We start from the raw sequence: 17,472 nt of genomic DNA, 5'->3' as shown, positions 1-17,472 counted from the left end.
CCGACTGCAATCGGACAACATTCCATCCTTTCTTCTTATTGCCAGATCATATTGCAAAAGATTTAAAGTACAATGCAAAATGGAGTAAAGTGCCTATACCACGTTTTCAAGAATACTCCCAGGCTTATAATTAAGTAGTGCTAAAATTGTCTCATTATAGCATAGTACAACTGTGTTTACACAGGGCATGCTTTAAAGAAACCCCCAAAGGCACTTGCTTTGCTGTTAGATTGTCAAACGGCTTAGTCATTGAGGGAAAAACCTTAACGGACATGGAATAAAAAGATCATGCAGGTATTTGTTATGTGACTCCAAGTGCTGCCATTGATATGTTCATTGCTATATAACATCCAATAACGGCAAGGAAATGAGCCTGCTTCAGAGGCACAGCTGATCACTAGCATTTCAGGTGACTTGTGAGCAGTGTGTGAGCACCATTCCTAAAGGTAAGGCAAGTTCACCTTTCTTCCTTTCTTATGGCAATAACTTCGATGATGTTCAGAACTATTTCTTCCTCTTTATTATTTTTTTTCCTCCCTTTGCCTAGTTCAATGCTATTAACAGTAACTCACTTTGCAAGCAATGTACTTTATTTGCATGAATGAAAATGAAAAATTACCATACGAGAACGGTATTTTGAACTTAGAGCTGATTCCTGTGTATGCAAGCAGTTTATATCAAGTGCCTAAAACATTCAATTTGAATAACTTACTCTGCTGTGGTCCATTTCAGAACACAAATTAATGAATGTCTTGTAAACAGGGATATGAGGATATGATGTCTGTCTACTGAAATTATTTTAGGTAACCCGAGATGACCCACATTAATGTTCTGTTGCTGATTTGAATATTTTGCTGTGTACAGTCATTACATTTTACATATTTTTATGTGATACAACAGATGGTATAAGCTATCTGAGAAAAGGAAAAGAGATTTGCAACCTGTAAAATTGGTCTGATTTATAAAATACTGATTTTATACCAGTTTAGCCAACCTGTGTTGATCTCAGTGCCCCAAGCAACATTCAAGAATATATATATATATATATATATATATATATATATATATATATATATATATATATATATATATATATATATATATATATGTATATATATATATGTATGTATATATATATATATATCTGTATATATATAATTATATATATATATATAATTATATATATATATATATATATATATATATATATATATATATATATATATGTATATATATAATTTTATTTTTTTTATTTTTTTAAATTACTTTTTGTTACGAAACAGAATGGTCATGTATCATCCATTCACCCCAAGAACTGGACAGCTATATGTCTTAGCTGTTTAGGGTAATGACAGTTCAAGGTGAATTTGAAAAATGTACTTAACTATCTAGTTGAGGAAATCCCATCCTGGGCTTCAGCAATGTCTTGGAGGGCGGTGAATAGATGTTGAGTATTTGCTTGTAGAAGTTATAGTATGATAGTAAGCAATTGATTTTGTCTCAACAAAAATACCAGTTTTTCTACAAATTTCAAAACACTGTGTGTGGTATGTATCACTAATTAACAATAGATATTAGAGCTGTTATTAGATTGTGCACAACTGCAGTAGCTACATATGTGGAGTGGGCCCATATACTTCACAGGCTGCCTAAAGGTGCGTACACACATGCGACTATAGTCGTTTGTAACGATCGTTCCCCGATCTTTACCAACGACGATCGTTACAAAAAACGAACCACCGACTATTAAGGCAAACGACGAACGAGCCAAATCGCTACAAAAGAAAGTTCTGTCTCGGCGGATTTTAACCAACGACGATCGTTTGCAAAAGTAGTACATCGTTGGAAACGATCGTTCGTACTAGGCTTGACATGCGCATTTCACTATTTCTTCGTGAAACTTCTCTTTTTTATGCGCAGGCGCAATAGTTGCTTTTTGTGATGTAACGTTCGTTCTAACGATCAGATCGTTACACACCTTTTAAAACTAACTTTACTTAGGTCGTTCTTTCATCAATTAAAAGTTCGTTCGTCGTTCTTAACGAACGATCGTTGTCGCATGTGTGTACGTAGCATAAGTTGCACATGGCAAAAAAATAACTCCTGACCTAGACAAACCCAAATTTAGATCATGGACTTGGATGGTGGTTATGTGCACCAAGAGAGGTAGACATTGGGTTTTCAAGATGTTTGTTTGGCTTTACACCCTGCTTATTCCATTATTTGTTTTTATTGCTTTATTATATTGGAATAGTAAAAAAAGATGTTAAAGAATGCATTCTTTTATTGCTGCTAGTGTCCTTGTGGGAGAGGTGTTCTACACTTCCTGGTCCTGCATGGATAGTTGTTTCTCTTTAGCATATTTTGGGGACAGGAAATGATTAAGGACCAGAATACAAACTAGTTGACAAAATCCAACTCATACTACAAAAACTGTTTGGTTTACTACTGTGTCTGCTTTCAATTTCTATCTGGGCAAGAGGTGATGGAAAGGTACCCTGATGATGATATGGGACAGCAAGAGAGTTTCAGGAGGTCTATCTCCTTTTCAAACCATCTAAAACTATTCTTTAGTGGTTTCCTAAAGAACGAACATCACTTTAATTGATACCATTTCAAAACCACAATAGCAGCAGCTTACAGCATAAAGCAACACGATGCAGGGTGGTGGAGAGGTCAGATCAGTCCACATCTGTTTCATGTTCAAATGGCATCTTTCTCCATATGCCCACTCTTTTATGATTCAGTCTGTTGCACTGTTCCTAAAGAGTGGACCCTATATATTACTGATGGGACTCAAAGTCACTTTAAATAGTGCAGTGTAGGGCTCACTCAGGACATTGTTCATTTATGTCTTGGGGGAGAATATGCTAATTGTCATGATTACTACTAGTAGCTGACAACATAGGGCTCTTGGCACAACTGTTTGTGTGGGTTCCAACGAATAATTTGAAAAGGCCATTTTCTAAACAGAGGTAGACAATCTAGGAGGGTTTTCATGTGATCCATTTTAATATTTCATGTGTTGCATAGGCAGAATAAAGACGTTGCCACAACCAAGCAACGTTTGAGATCCTCTACTCTGTGACAGGCTAAAATGCCACACACACACAAAAGTTCATGAACAAGCAAAGTTCCTTTTTCTTTATTTCACGCTATTTGCCAAATTGTCCTAATGTCCTTGTTGGAACTCACTTGTGTCTTTAATAGTACATCTACCAGTTAAACTCTCTGTAGTTACTGTCCTGCTTCTCTTTATTGAATGGAATATGGATTTTGTAAAATTTGTGTGCCTGACTTACCTCTCAAGACTGCGCTGTTTGCATTTATGTTTTAATCAAAAATTGTAATTAGCTTCAATGCTTTAAGCATATTTCTTTGAAAAAAATCAATTGCTTGGGAACAAGCTTTTGATTTTATGCATACAGAAAGTGAGAATTCATCAAGAAAATATTGAGTAGTCAGTATTGGATTACTGACTTAGAGCTGAGGTCTTCTGTGACTTTGGGTGTTAATAAAACTTTGTTCAGCAGATGACACAGTGACATCATATGGCTCTGACAGTAGTTTGTTATTTTAAAAAAAAATGGGCCTAATTACTGGGTTGTGTAATAGTCCTCTGATTAATCAGATTTTTTTTAGACTTCTGGATGTATTTTTACTGATTCTGGCGTTGTTATATAACGCTCATGCTGACACAGTTTGCATGTACATCTTTATGTAATCATGTAATGAATTGATCAGCTGGAATTGCAAAACAGACACTGATGGCCTATTTCAAGTCTGTGAATCTTTTTTTCATCTCCCTTCATCTCTCAGCAGGACATATTTTTATTAATCAAGTGCTCAGTTCATACTACTTCTAGAATATTATGTATGCATTTTTTCAGAAGATAGATATTGATGTAATATAAAGTGGTAGAAGCAGTAGTGTTCTGAGAAGTTAAATAAAAAAATAAAAAAGCAACTTGTCCAACACTGACCTGATTTTGCTCTTACCTGGTGATCCAGAACAATAAGATAATGCCAGAAACAGCCCATTGTGATCACTGAAAGCACTCCTATATTTCATATGCATTTATTCTCAAGGGATTCCAAGGAATTTACAGGATTTTATTGTAGCTATAATGTGTGCAGATTGTATTGTGTAGAGAGATTGCACACGGGAATTTTCGAACAATGCTATACAAAGGAATTATGATAATCTGAGACCAGGATGTGCCCGTGAAGGTCCTATCATTGTCCATTATGCAGATATAATGATTGGTGCATGTTTAGAGTGGACCACACACCAACTTATCTGATAGGAGAATAATGGACATGGAGCGTGTACTTCCAATACATTTGATCACATTCTTGTAGAATCCCTTATTTCATCATTTTATCTTTTTCTCCATTTGTATTTTTATAGTTATAAACTACTGCTTTGCTGTGTAACCTGCAAGGAATTGTGTTGGAAGGAATAAATAAACAGTACCTCGGTGATCACAACTAGCGATGAGCAAATATGGACATTTTCTTATTGCCATAATTTGTATAAAAATGTCACATTTTCACACAGATAAGAATTTTCATAAAAATATGTGGACAGGAGACAACTCACTTGTACTAAATGTGTTTAAAGGGAACATGAAGTAATAGGGATACAGAGGCTGCCATATTTATTAATTTAATTTTAAACAATACCAGTTGCCCGGCCGTCCTGCTGATCTCTTTGGCTGCAATAGTGTCAATCACACACCTGAAACAAGCATGGAATTAATCCAGTCAGGCTTCAATCAGAGCACCTGATTTATATGTTTGTTCAGGCAGGGGTCACACTTGTCTTTCAGTTTTCTACACTTTGCAGAAAACTGAAAGACAAGTGTGACCCCTGCCTTACAGCAGCTAATGTAATTTATAGAGAAAACTGACAAATTGCGCAAGATGTCAGTTTTTTTTCTGCGTGCGAAATCTGCATTAAAGTGTGACCTTGCTTATTAATTAACATGAGTTCTCAGTTGAAGTCAGTTTTTCTGTGCAGAAAACGCGTACGAAAGCCGATAAGTGTGACCCCTGCCTCAAGGTATTTGACTAAAGGTATTAGTGGCAGAGGATCAGTAGGACAGCCAGACAGTATGCATTGTATAGAAGGAAATAAATATGTCAGCATCTATATCTCTCTCTCACTCTTGAGGTGTGCTTTAAGGCTATGGCCATGAGAGGATAAAGATTTAGCATTAAATGGTAACTGAACTTTAGTACCAAAAGAAACTATATTCATCATTATCACTACTCAAGTAAAGTTTTAACTCAATGCTATTAAATACTTAAGTATCACTTTTCAACTTCAGCATAGGTCTACTAATGTTCTCATAATCTTGTCATACATCATATTGATAAAAGGTGTCTCAAAATGATGAACTCTCTGTTGTATTGTAACTGCTCATAGCAGAAAACGACATTTCATGGATCCCTTTGCACTTGTACATTATGTTGTTTGACTGCAATGTCATGCTCATTAGGAAGAAAGAAGTAATACTACCCATATGTGGATGTGCTTAAGAAGTATGCATATTAGTTGTAATCACTCTTATCTCACCTGCAGTTGTCAGCAATATTAGCCTGCTTTTGCAGTAGAAGCAATGCAAAGCTTGTGATCAGACCCCGCCAAAACATAATAGCAGACACACAAATGTGTAGATGGATAGCATACCAGTTAATGTCAAAATACCAAATAGGGTTCAAATCCATACTGGAGCCAGTTATATTTTCAGTAAGGCCGTGGTCACACTTAGCAGAATCACATGAGCAGGGCCGGCCCTAGACTTTTTGCCGCCTGAGGCAAAAGTTTCACCCCGCCTCATGAGCAGGCCGGCCCTGGTCAGTATACTTGCACATGCCCATCGGTGTGAGTGTTTCACTATGTGCTATGGGGAAAATGCATGTGATTTGGCTAAGTGTGATCCTGGCCTTAGAAATCCTTGGTCAAGACTCCCTATCCCTAATGCTTCAGGGTGGCCTACGTTCACCCTTAGAGGCTGCAGCTCTCAAGTGCTTTGAGTCTGACAGGAGAAAAGTGGTATACGAGTGCTAACATTGAATTAACTCATGTCTACGTAACACATTTTGTCAAAACTATCGTAATATATAAAGATGATTTGATACAGTTTTTGTTTTCCTTACGGGAAATAAAATGAAACTTACTGTAGAACACCCATAGTTAGCACTAATTATAATACTGCCTAACACTAACCTTGATGATACAGAAAATATAAGGTCACACAGTTAATCAAGGATTTTCCCATTTAACTACAATGGTATTGTAGACTAATAACAGATTGCATTCTGCTTGGTCCTTGATGATACTGCAAAGTACAGTGAACTACACACTCCAGCAACCTTCTGCACACAAGGCGCCATGACTAAGTTAGTTGAAATGAATAAGAATTAGGGCCTGCACATGCACATTTCCCTATCACTGTTCATTGTGTTGCATTTCCAAGAGACTGCTTGCATATTTACTTTAAAATTTGATGCATTGATGTAGCACAATGGTGCTTTGCAAACTCAGATGAAGACACACTAAAAATATTAATTTTGTCCAACTGTGTTTAATTAACGCAAGTTATAATAGAATTGTAACGATCGGTGAAGCACAGAGAGGATCTGATTACCAGTGATCTGCAGAATCACTGGGAATACAGATGTATACCAGATTATACGTGATCTGCAGTATCACTGATAATTCGATATACTAGCTAACCTCTGTTCACCTGAGTAGAGTGTAGTGTTAGGTGCAACAATAACACTTAGAGGACTAGGCCTCAGTGCAGCAAGGAGTACTGCACAGATTCCTTCCGCAGACCTGAGCTCTCCAAGACAGGAGGAGTCAGACTGACAGTAGGAAGGACAGACTGAAAGTAACCTTCAGGAGGAAGGATCACTAACAGAGCGAGGAACCGCCTCTAACAGTAAGGTCGGTTCTCGAGGTCGGACAAGCCAGGTCGTACACACACGGACAGATAAAGTACAAGATCAGGAGGCAAAGGCGGAGTCAAAGTACAGGCAGGGTTCAGCAACGGGGTATCAGATATATCGGGGTACAAAATCAGGAGGCAGAAGCAGAGTCAAGGAACGAGACGGGGTTCGGCAACAGAGTATCAGAAATATCGAGGTACAAGATCAGAGTTCAGGAGGATAGTCAAGGCAGGCAAAAGTCATAACAGATAATCACAATCAAACTAGTACTTTAGCTATCAACAGAATCTAGCTAAGTGTAGGATTACAGCTCCAGCTGGTCCCGGCACACTTGCGGATCTGACTACGGATCTGGGTGCTCCCACATATGTGATCGCACGCCAGACCAAGAGCAAGTGAACAACCAGCAGTATATATACTCTAGGACCTTTCCAGGACCTCCCTAATTGCTGGTCCAATGGGAGCAGTGGAATTTGTCAGCTGACCCAGCTGGTCAGCCGACTCCCTTCTAACTGCTATTTAAACTCTGCCTCTGTGCTCGCGCGCGTGTAAGTCTGAATCTTGGTGGACTATCAGTCCCAGCCACACCAGTACTGTCATGCAATGTATCTAGTGCGGGGGCCGCCTCTGATGCAGATTCCGCCGTCACCAATGCGGATTCTGCCGCACTGCCTATGCGGCATGCGGCGTTTTTTCCGCGTTGTGACGCCATGCTGGACGCGGAAACAGCCGCCTCACTTCGAGAGACGGCGGCCTTTCCGCGTTTCCTTACAAGAATCACTGAGATGGATATAGGATGAACTCCATTCCCACTGTCCACACCACATAAAAATAGTTCTAAGCTTAATAAAAAAACTCAGGTATAAAGTTGGGAACAAACATATTGCCAGAGATGGATAAAAAATATTTAAAAGTTTTATCAGTACCTAGGAACACAGTAGAGTGTATCATTAACCTCCCTGGCGTTCAATTGTTGTGGACTTTTGTCCACGGGAGGGTTATTTAAAAAAAAACAACTTGTTTTAAATCATGTAGCTAGCACTAGACTAGCTACATGTGTCCCTTGATTGCCCCAGTGCTGTGTCCCACCCCCGATCGCCGCCGGCTATATTTACCGCTCCGGGATCCTACGAGAGCCGTAACATCATCGACGTCATGCGCAGTCCCGATCCTTGCCATAGCGACGCCTGGTGGTGACGGAAGAGGCTGCGCCAGCACGGGCTCCAGCGAAGGGTATCTATAACGCCGCCAATCGCGGCGATTGGGGGGGGGGGAGCGGTGGCAATCGGACAACAAATGTAGGTGCTAGCTACATGATGTACAAAAATCTCCCTGGGTCATGCGGATAGCTGAGCTCGTCCATACCACTCAGAAGGTTAAGATGTGAAAAATGTTTGGTACTACTAGGACCTTTCCTGTATCTGGCTGTTCCTCCAATCCAGATATAAAAGCAAGGAGGAAACTGGCCATAGAGACTACTAGCATCGGTGTTCACATTCAGCACTACATGGATCAGAACCCAAACTGACACAGCCAGCACCATTTCAGCATGGAGCAGATGGATGGGGTGCATTTCATTTAACTTTGATGCTTCCTAAAATTATCCGAGTTTAATGAAAATGTACCCCATCCTGCTTTTCCGGCCTGAAATGGTAGTGAATGCATGTTTTTGGGTTCCAAACCACGTGGTGCCAAATTCAAACACCAAAACTAGAGACTACCAAAAGGCCTCTGGCAACTTTGAAGTAGTTGCAAGTAATTACAACAATTTATGCCATAGAGTGTTCATTCTGTGAATGTAACAACGTCACAAGTGTTATACAAAGGTCTGTGGATTGTATAGGAGGGTTGCAAGAAAAATAAACATTCCTCAAACAAGGCTACCCTATATCTAAACTGATCTTTGCCAAAATAGAGAATCATTTAAAGGGACATTGTAGGGGGGGTCGGGGGAAAATGAGTTGAACTTGCCCGGGGCTTCTAATGGTCCCCCGCAGACATCCTGTGCCCGCGCAGCCACACACCCATGCTCCGGCCCCGCCTCCAGTTCACTTCTGGAATTTCAGACTTTAAAGTCTGAAAACCACTGCGCCTGCATTGCCGTGTCCTCAATCCTGCTGATGTCACCAGGAGCATAATGCGCAGGCCCAGTATGGTCTGTGCCTGCGCAATACGCTCCTGTGACATCAGCGGGATCGAGGACATGGCAACACAGGCGCAGTGGTTTTCAGACTTTAAAGTCTAAAAGTCTAAAATTCCAGAAGTGAACCGGAGGCGGGGACGGAGCTTCGGTGAGCGGCTGCGCGGGCACAGGATTTCTGCGGGGTACTATTAGGAGCCACGGGTAAGTTCAACTCATTTTCCCTTGACCCCCCTACAGTATCCCTTTATCTCAATAGCAACTAGTATACTGTATCTGGCAGAAAAGCAACATAGCTCACCATACCTATAGTAAAGCATAAAGAGGGTAGCATCCTCTTTAGGGTTTGTTTCCTTGCAGCAGGCACTCAAAAGTCACGGTAGAAGGAAAAATGAATGAGACAAACCACTGTCTAATCTGCTGCACACACACAAAAAGTGATTAGTGGGAAGAAGAGTCACCTACTAACACAATAATGACCTGAAGCATGAAAAAATTGAATACATGGTGGCTGAAGGAGAAAACAAGTGAATGTAGTTACGTATCCTAGTCAGAGTCCCAACTCAAATTCTATTGAAAATAAATGGTTTGACTTGTAGGTTGTAGTCCACTAAGGGTCACCATCTAATTTGGCTGAGCCTGAATAAGAAAAAGTGGGCAAATATTGCACAGAGAGGTCATATTGGTAGAAAAGTATCTAAACAGACTCAAGGCTGTAATAAAAGGGGCACTTTAATGAAAATTGTTTTTCTGGCATAACCCTCTTAGCATGTACCTAAATTAGGAGCATCAAAAACCAAGCAGCTTTTGCTTTTTTAAATGCTTGAAAAGGTTATACGGCGCTCATGCAGAGATTCTGCCCATCCCCCCTTCCTCTGCTGACTGGGGCTGCTCCATAACAGCTCTCTCTCTGCTGAAGCTGGAATGTTGAAGATGTTAGATAAACAAATAAGCAAGGTAAATGACTTTACAGTCCCGTTTAGACTCACTTGGCTACTTCTGTTTGCAGTGCTATGAACTTCCCCAGCACACAGCCTGCATGTCCCCATACACCAGAGAGAGAGAGAGAGAGCGCGGAAAAAATCAGCTGTTAAACTCAGCCTGATTTAGCAGAGGGGGATGATACGTCACTTAGCTTCAAGATGCATCGGGAAGGATACCTGCATCTGCTCTGTGTAACCTGTCAAGGACACATTTAAAACAAATAAACTGCTTGGCATCTGAAGCTCCTAATGTTAGGTAAATGATAACAGGGTTATGGCAGAAATTTTCACCATAGCGCCCCTTTAAAGAAAAAGATGATTATAGAAAGTACTAAGACGTGGTGAATCTTTATCCAGATCAGTGATTCTGTTTTTCATTTTTTTTTATGTTGTTAAATCTTTCATTTGACTGTTACAACTTGTATTAAGTAAATACAGTTGTAATCTTTTTCTGTGTTTTGGGGTTATGTACAGTATGTGTGCATGTGTATTCTCATTTAAGGTTGTAAAGCAACAAAATGTGAATATTTTGAAAGGGATGATTCTTTTGTATAATCCCAGTAACCAGGGCCGATGCTTACAAAGGTTCAAACCAGGCAATAGCCCTGGGCTACAACCTCCTTAGGGGCCCTACAAGTCAGGGTCTGTAAAGGTCACAAGTTTACTGTCATTATGGTATGAAACAGTAAGGGGCCCCTTCATTAATTTTTGCCCAGGGTCCTATTTTACCTGAAAGTGGCCCTGCCTGTAACCCCCTTGTTGTAAGTTAAGCTTACTTACAGCTGATTGAAATAACAGGTTTCAGGAGAAATGCAATTCCCACAACAGAAGTATAATATGGATTACACTTTCAACATTTTTCATGGTTTGATTTAATTGAAAAAACAACTAAAATGCCACCAAACAAATTGATTCAAATGACATCACATAAAACTACACACAAAAGTGGCAACATTTTTTTAAACATTTTAGTCTGTTTCTTTTGAGAAAAAATTCAAATGTACATAGGATAAAATAGAAACGATCTCCATTAAAGCTTTTTATTTCCAGTCAATTAATTAACTGAATGCATCAACAAGAAAAAGCTTAATAATCTTTAGGCCCCATTCACACTTCTGCACTTTGGTGATCACCGGCGATCAGCAAAGAGCTGTAACACATGTATTCATATGGGATTACTCTGTGGCAATTGGGTGATTACAATCATGTTTTGTGATTCCCAGTGTGAGGGGAGCCTTATAGTTGGAGGGTTTCTGATTGGTCATTAAAATGGACCCATAGGACACATAATCAAGAGATTCAACAATGCTTTTGATGGTGTCCTCTAAATCTTCACTATAGTGGCAGAGTGCAGAGAGAGAGAGCCATGGCCTGAAGTAAAGAAACCACAATTTGAAGCATCTTTGAATCTTCTCCAGGGACTTTAGATTATTAAACTGATGACTGTGAATCCCCCTTGAGAAGATCCATATCAACTGACTGAGTGGGACATTTTAGATGCTTATGCTAAGGCTCCCCTCCCTTCTCAGCAATGCAACCATAGTCCAGTGAAGTGGATAGAGTGTCTGGGTTTTTATGGAATTAACAGAAAGCTCCAGATGATCTCAATTATTAGGACAGTTCATTAGATGTGGATTCTGCACATCATAATCTATTAAAAATGGACAGTAAGCAACTACTTTTTTCTTCAGGAAACTTTTTAGTAAAACAGTTTTTTCTTTACCCTATGGAAGGTAGTACTCATCAGGGGCGTAGCAATAGGGGGGTTGCGACCACATCAGGGCCCTTGGGCCAGAGGGGCCAGAGGGGCCCTGCCTCAACTGCAGTATTAGCTCTCTATTGGTTCTGTGCTGGTAATAATCACTTCTATAGATACTTTGAATAGTAGTGATCATTAACAAACTGTTCCCCATCCCCTTCTTGCACCTCTGACACTGTAGTTGCCATTGACAGGTTTTGGTACTCCGTATCAATTGTTATGTATAAAGTTCTTGGGGGGCCCCAATGTAAAACTTGCATCGGGTCCCACAGCTCCTTAGCTATGCCACTCATTCCATAATCCCTGGTATAACTCTGGTGGAGGGCCTGGATATCTGGAAGCCTTTTCATTGAAGGGGGATACTGTGTTAGCCAAGTTACCCCCTTGGGTCTATTACCCCTGCCTTCTTGAGCATGAGAAGGTGATGAGCATAATTTCCTTGACATGGACAGGGGGTGTTTGCAAGAGAGGAGAAAGCTTACTGCCCTATAGCGAAGCCATGTTACCCCATGTCATGGACCAGGTTGGCTGTTATTGTTCAGACAGCGGAGCATCACAATGTTTTTTTTTTGTTGTTTTTTTTTTTAAATAAAAATGCTATACAATTAGTAATAGTAAACAAGAAACCAGCATTCAGAGCTGAGCATTATGTCTTATTACCTGGGGTACAGCAGATGATAAGTTTAGCACTCATCCACCCCTATTTCTGCTATTAACCAACACTTCCCACCTCTAAATTCACTGGTTGGATCTGGAGAAAAGAAGGTTGGAAAGATAAAAATTTATCAAAGAGTGATCCGAAAGGGATCTATCACTGCCAGACCCTGCACTCCTATTTTAATAGATTTCAGGATGAAATTTATTAAGAATGAATTACCACCACTCCCTCAGGTGTCCCCCCCTTCTGCTTTACTGCTCTCCCTGGGGTCCCATGTAGAGTATTAGCGCCATTAAATGCTGCCACACTCACCTCTCCAGTCAGCACGCTCCCTCCTCCATTCTAACCATTTTCTCCTGGTGCCCATAGCATGTGGCCTAGCAATGTACATGGGTATGTACACACTGACGCCAGGTCACTATGGGCACTATCCATGAGATGACAGCAGCACAGAAGAAGGAGCCCAGTGGCTGGAGGGGTGAGTGTGAGAACGCTTTGCTGCACTTATACACTGCATGGGGTCACAGGGATAGCAGTACAGCAGCAGGACACATCACCAGCTCTAGGCTCCCCCATATAGACACTGTGCACCTGTTCGACCAGTAAAAAGACATCCTGTATGATAAGTAACATTGGTCAATTTCTATGACATCAATCGAAATTATGATCAGGCGGCATGCTGGGGCAATAATCTTATACCGGGAAATGTCTTATAATGTATGGGCACCTTAAGCTTGTTTTCATAGGACTGGCAAGGTAATTATCACTAAGCATTGTATTTTTTATATATATATATATATATATATATATATATATATATATATATATATATATATATATATATATATATTAAAAATTTATTTTAACAATGTTAAAATACAATGTTCACATGTAAAATGTTCACATACATCAGACAGGGCCGGTTCTAGACTTTTTGCTGCCTGAGACAAACTTGTGAGGATGCACCCCCCAATTTGGAATGATCGCACAGAATCCAGCAATTTACTCTGCTTCATTTAATGTTCTCACATGACATGCTGCAGCTCAACACAATAGCACACTGGCTGGCCGTGAGTCTGTGTCAAACAAACTGCTCATCCTCAGTCACTGCATTCCTCCTCAGGAAGGTACACACAGTACAAACATGCTGCCCCTGAAATCTCTGCCCCTGATACAAATTTTTCACCTTGCTTCATGAGAGAACCAGTCCTGACGTTAGACAGTTGCTAGCCCTTAATTAGTGATGTAACTCGAATCATGGAGCCCCCAGCAAAATTTTGATGGGATCTGCCTTAACCTCCCTGGCGGTCAATTAAATCCACCAGGGAGGCAGCGCAGCACTATTTAAAATAATTTTTTTTAAAATCATGTAGCTAGCCTAGCGCTAGCTACATGATAGCTGCAGAGCAGCAACATCCCCCTACCCTCTCCGATCGCCCGGCGATCAGGCCCGTCAGGAAATCCCGTTCTGAACGGGATTTCCATGAGGGCTTCCCTCATCGCCATGGCGACGGGCGCAATGATGTCACCGACGTTGTGACGTCAGAGGGAGTCCCGATCCACCCCTCAGCGCTGCCCGGCACTGATTGGCCAGGCAGCGCACGGGGTCTCGGGGGGGGGGTACCCTCTGATGTGGCGGGTAGCGGCGAATCGGCGGCGATCGAAGGTAACACGCAGCTAGCAAAGTGCTAGCTGCCTGTATATAAAAAAAATTATGCAAATCGGCCTAGCAGGGCCTGAGAAATCCTCCTGCGCGGCTTACCCCGTGTCCAGCACGGGGTTACCGCTAAGGAGGTTAATGTTCACATCCGTACCCTTGCTCTTACAGTCTGAGGACCCATCTTACAAGGGTCATAAAGCAAGTGTGGTCATCAGGATCTTCACACGCAAAATATATGTAGCCACAAAAACACCTGATCTGGAGTATCAGAGGGAGGCAAGGTTAGTAGTTGGGCCCCCTACACCTCTGGGTCCCCTGCAGTCGCAGTGGCTGCTCCCCTGTAGTTACTCCCTACCTTTAATGCTAGCTTTATAATTCATTAAGAGCTGATGATTGCTTTGTTCACAAACACTTGAACTGCGCAAGTGAAGAGCGCTCCCAGCCATAGGAGCACTTTTACAAGAGGCGCATGGTGTGCATGCACAGAAGACCATGACTAAGCCGCGGGTCGCGATTGTACTGAGGGAACAATGGCAGCCTGGAGCAGAACTTCGGCGTGGGACCTGATAGACTTCTAGGAACTGGAAGAAACCCTGGGTACGTAACACTTTTTTGGATTAGGGTTACCACTAGTATCCTTTAAAGATGCACAAATATGAATATTAAGCACATAAGCACTCTTTGCCCAGGTGATCATGCTCTCAATGTCATAGCCTTGTGTGTGAACTTGAAAATCCACTCTAACCTGCAAACTTTTTTAAGTCAGAAATTTTTTATTTTTATTGTATCTCTCAGCATCTGTTTTACATCCAGCCAAGATCTTTATGACTTAGCAGTGTATTGATGTTCCTCGACAAGTCCTCCAGCAACACTGTACAAAAGCAAAGAGAATACTGTTATAATTCACCTTATTGCTTCGACACCAGCAACTTCTTAGAGCTGCACCTCACAGACTGTGAGATAACTTGACTCTCACACAGCAAGTATTTTTGGAGATCGACCGTTCTCAGTCGTCTTCAAAGTACAAGTTGTTTATTCAATACACAGATATACAGATACAGTTCGTCATATCTTAGCCAAGCAGTTTCTTCTTTAAGTCCCTTTGCGTTACAAGCTCTTGATCACCTTCCTGTTGAAGGTAATCAGGTCATCTTCTTTCTATACTAAGTTACATCATCTAGACTACCTATGTACAGCATATATCATATCAGAACAGAAATGGATTATATAAAGGTTTAAGCCAGCAGGGACAGGTAGCAAGACAGAAAAAGTGCTACTCCATACTCCGTCTGTGGGTTTTATATGAACCAGAAAGAGTTAAATGTGACCCCATCTGATCCATCTATGATTGGTTCAGATCCCTTGTGATGTCAGGACACACACCTACCCGATTAATATTCTATAAGATATTATGCCCTTGTTGCAGGAATGTTATATTTTATAAATCCATTTGTCTGGGGCAGTGTAGGCCTAAGACCTTGGACTAGGAACATCTTCTCAGTATCTGCTTGTATCATCTGCTTCAAGCAGACACTGAGATGCTTCTGCCTGCATTACGAAAACCTCTATTTAAAGGTATACTCTGCGAACAAGCCTTTTACCTAAAACTCAGTCCAAATAACTGAGGCCTACTTCCGCAGATCCCAGCTTCTGAACCCAGCAGTACCTGGTTTCATTTCTGTATGTTTCACTTTTCGATGCTCGTGTTTACACAACTTCTCTGCTCTACGCCGTTATCCCTGGGAGAGAGGGCAAGACCTCTTGGTCTTCCTGTAACCAGGCAATCTGGGAATGCCCTACTTCTAAGTCCCTCTACACCACATTCTCAGCATTTGCGTCACTTGCGTATCACTCACAAACTTGCATGATCACAGAAAAGTGAAACTTGTTTGTCTGTTACATGACAGAGCAGTGCCAGGTGCCTTCTAAAGGAACGCCTTTATACAATCAGCTCCATCATAGGTACTGCTACACCTATACCCGTAACCCCTTATATCACTTAATTTGAAATATTGGTTCATGAGATTGTTTATGAGGTACCAATCTCTTGACCAGGTTAATTTGCTTTGCGTAATTTAACACACAACCTCACCTGGATAATGATGCCCAAAGTTGTCATCCCCATCCCGACGACCAGTGGGTGTAGGAAGAAATTTGAACTGCAGAGGCCCAATCCGAGTGTCCCTGGAACATCGCCGGAAACCTTTTCCACCAGGACAGACTGGAACTCACCTGCTTATATTTGTGTTCTACCCCGTTAAGATCACCTGGATCATGGTGAAATCCTACCTCTAATTTAGTGTTCTGTTTGTTTAACCGTTGTAACAAAGTGTGGTCATCTTGGGTCAAAACCTGTTCCCATTTGTCCCATGTCGTGTTATCTTTCAGGATGGGAACTCCCCCTGAAGCTTTGAACTTTAGAGTTCTCTTAACAATTTGAGGAATGACGTCATCAAACTTGGATGACTTGATCCATATGGGATCTCTGCTCATACAATAAGCTCCCCTCGAAAAATCTACCTGATCAGAACAATTATGAAAATGTACCTTGAATGTGTCATTAGACATTATGTTTAAAAAACAAACCTTTCCTTCAGCCACCAGAACTATCGGTTTGGCTTCAGGGCGGAGCTTTTGAATGGTAGCCTCGCATTCTGTGTTATTGAGCCAGCAGGCTTCTTCACTAAATTTGACTTGCCCCGGGCAAACACAGGTACCTCTGTGAGAATTGCCCGTATGAGGGCAACTCTACTTGTTTCACCTCCCCGTCTAGCACCAAAAAATGTTGACCTCTCAGATCATGGTGTAAGACATGGTTTGAGAAACTAAGGAAGTATCAGTGCGTAAAGAAGTGTTGCACCCTTTCCATTTGTTCACCCAAACATCTCGAAGCTTCCATGCAAAAGATCCTTCTCCAGAAAAATCGATAAACCTCTCCTTGTCCAATCTCAGTTGTACAGGATCTTTTAGCATCTCGCTGACAAAATATGTCCCCAACTGTCCTGATTGGACCTCTTCCCCCCTTATGTCCTGAGGCAAAATGTGTACCTGAGGTCGGGAAGCCTGTACTCTCTGCAATCTTTCAATTAAGAGTACTTCTTCACTTACCCAACTAGCATGAGGATAAGTGGCTGCATATGGACTGTGTAGTATTGTCCCCTGTTGTGACCCGTGTAGTGAGAATGGGGTTCCCTGTGTTGGCTTTCCCTCCCCCGGGATCTCTTTCCCCACCCTCTTTGTCACCTGGAAATGTGGCTTGATCTCGATTTTTACTTCTTGTTTTTCGAGAACCACAAACCCTCGGCTTTCCAG

The 17,472-nt window shown here is 41.2% G+C and overlaps 1 protein-coding gene across 1 annotated transcript in view; it reads left to right on the top strand.

Annotated features, from left to right (window-relative positions):
• The first annotated feature begins 230 nt into the window (after positions 1-230).
• The window catches only part of LOC137553164 (protein FAM240B-like), a 98,922-nt gene continuing 81,680 nt past the window's right edge, over positions 231-17,472 (top strand). Inside the window, exon 1 of the mRNA XM_068271436.1 lies at positions 231-446. The gene's annotated coding sequence lies outside the window, so the exon portion shown is untranslated. The remainder of the gene's footprint in view (positions 447-17,472) is intronic.

This window comes from Hyperolius riggenbachi, chromosome 1 (assembly GCF_040937935.1).
Source record: "Hyperolius riggenbachi isolate aHypRig1 chromosome 1, aHypRig1.pri, whole genome shotgun sequence".
Taxonomy (NCBI): domain Eukaryota; kingdom Metazoa; phylum Chordata; class Amphibia; order Anura; family Hyperoliidae; genus Hyperolius; species Hyperolius riggenbachi.
The sequence above is the reverse complement of the archived record's forward strand: the minus strand, read 5'-3'. Positions and strand labels throughout refer to the sequence as shown.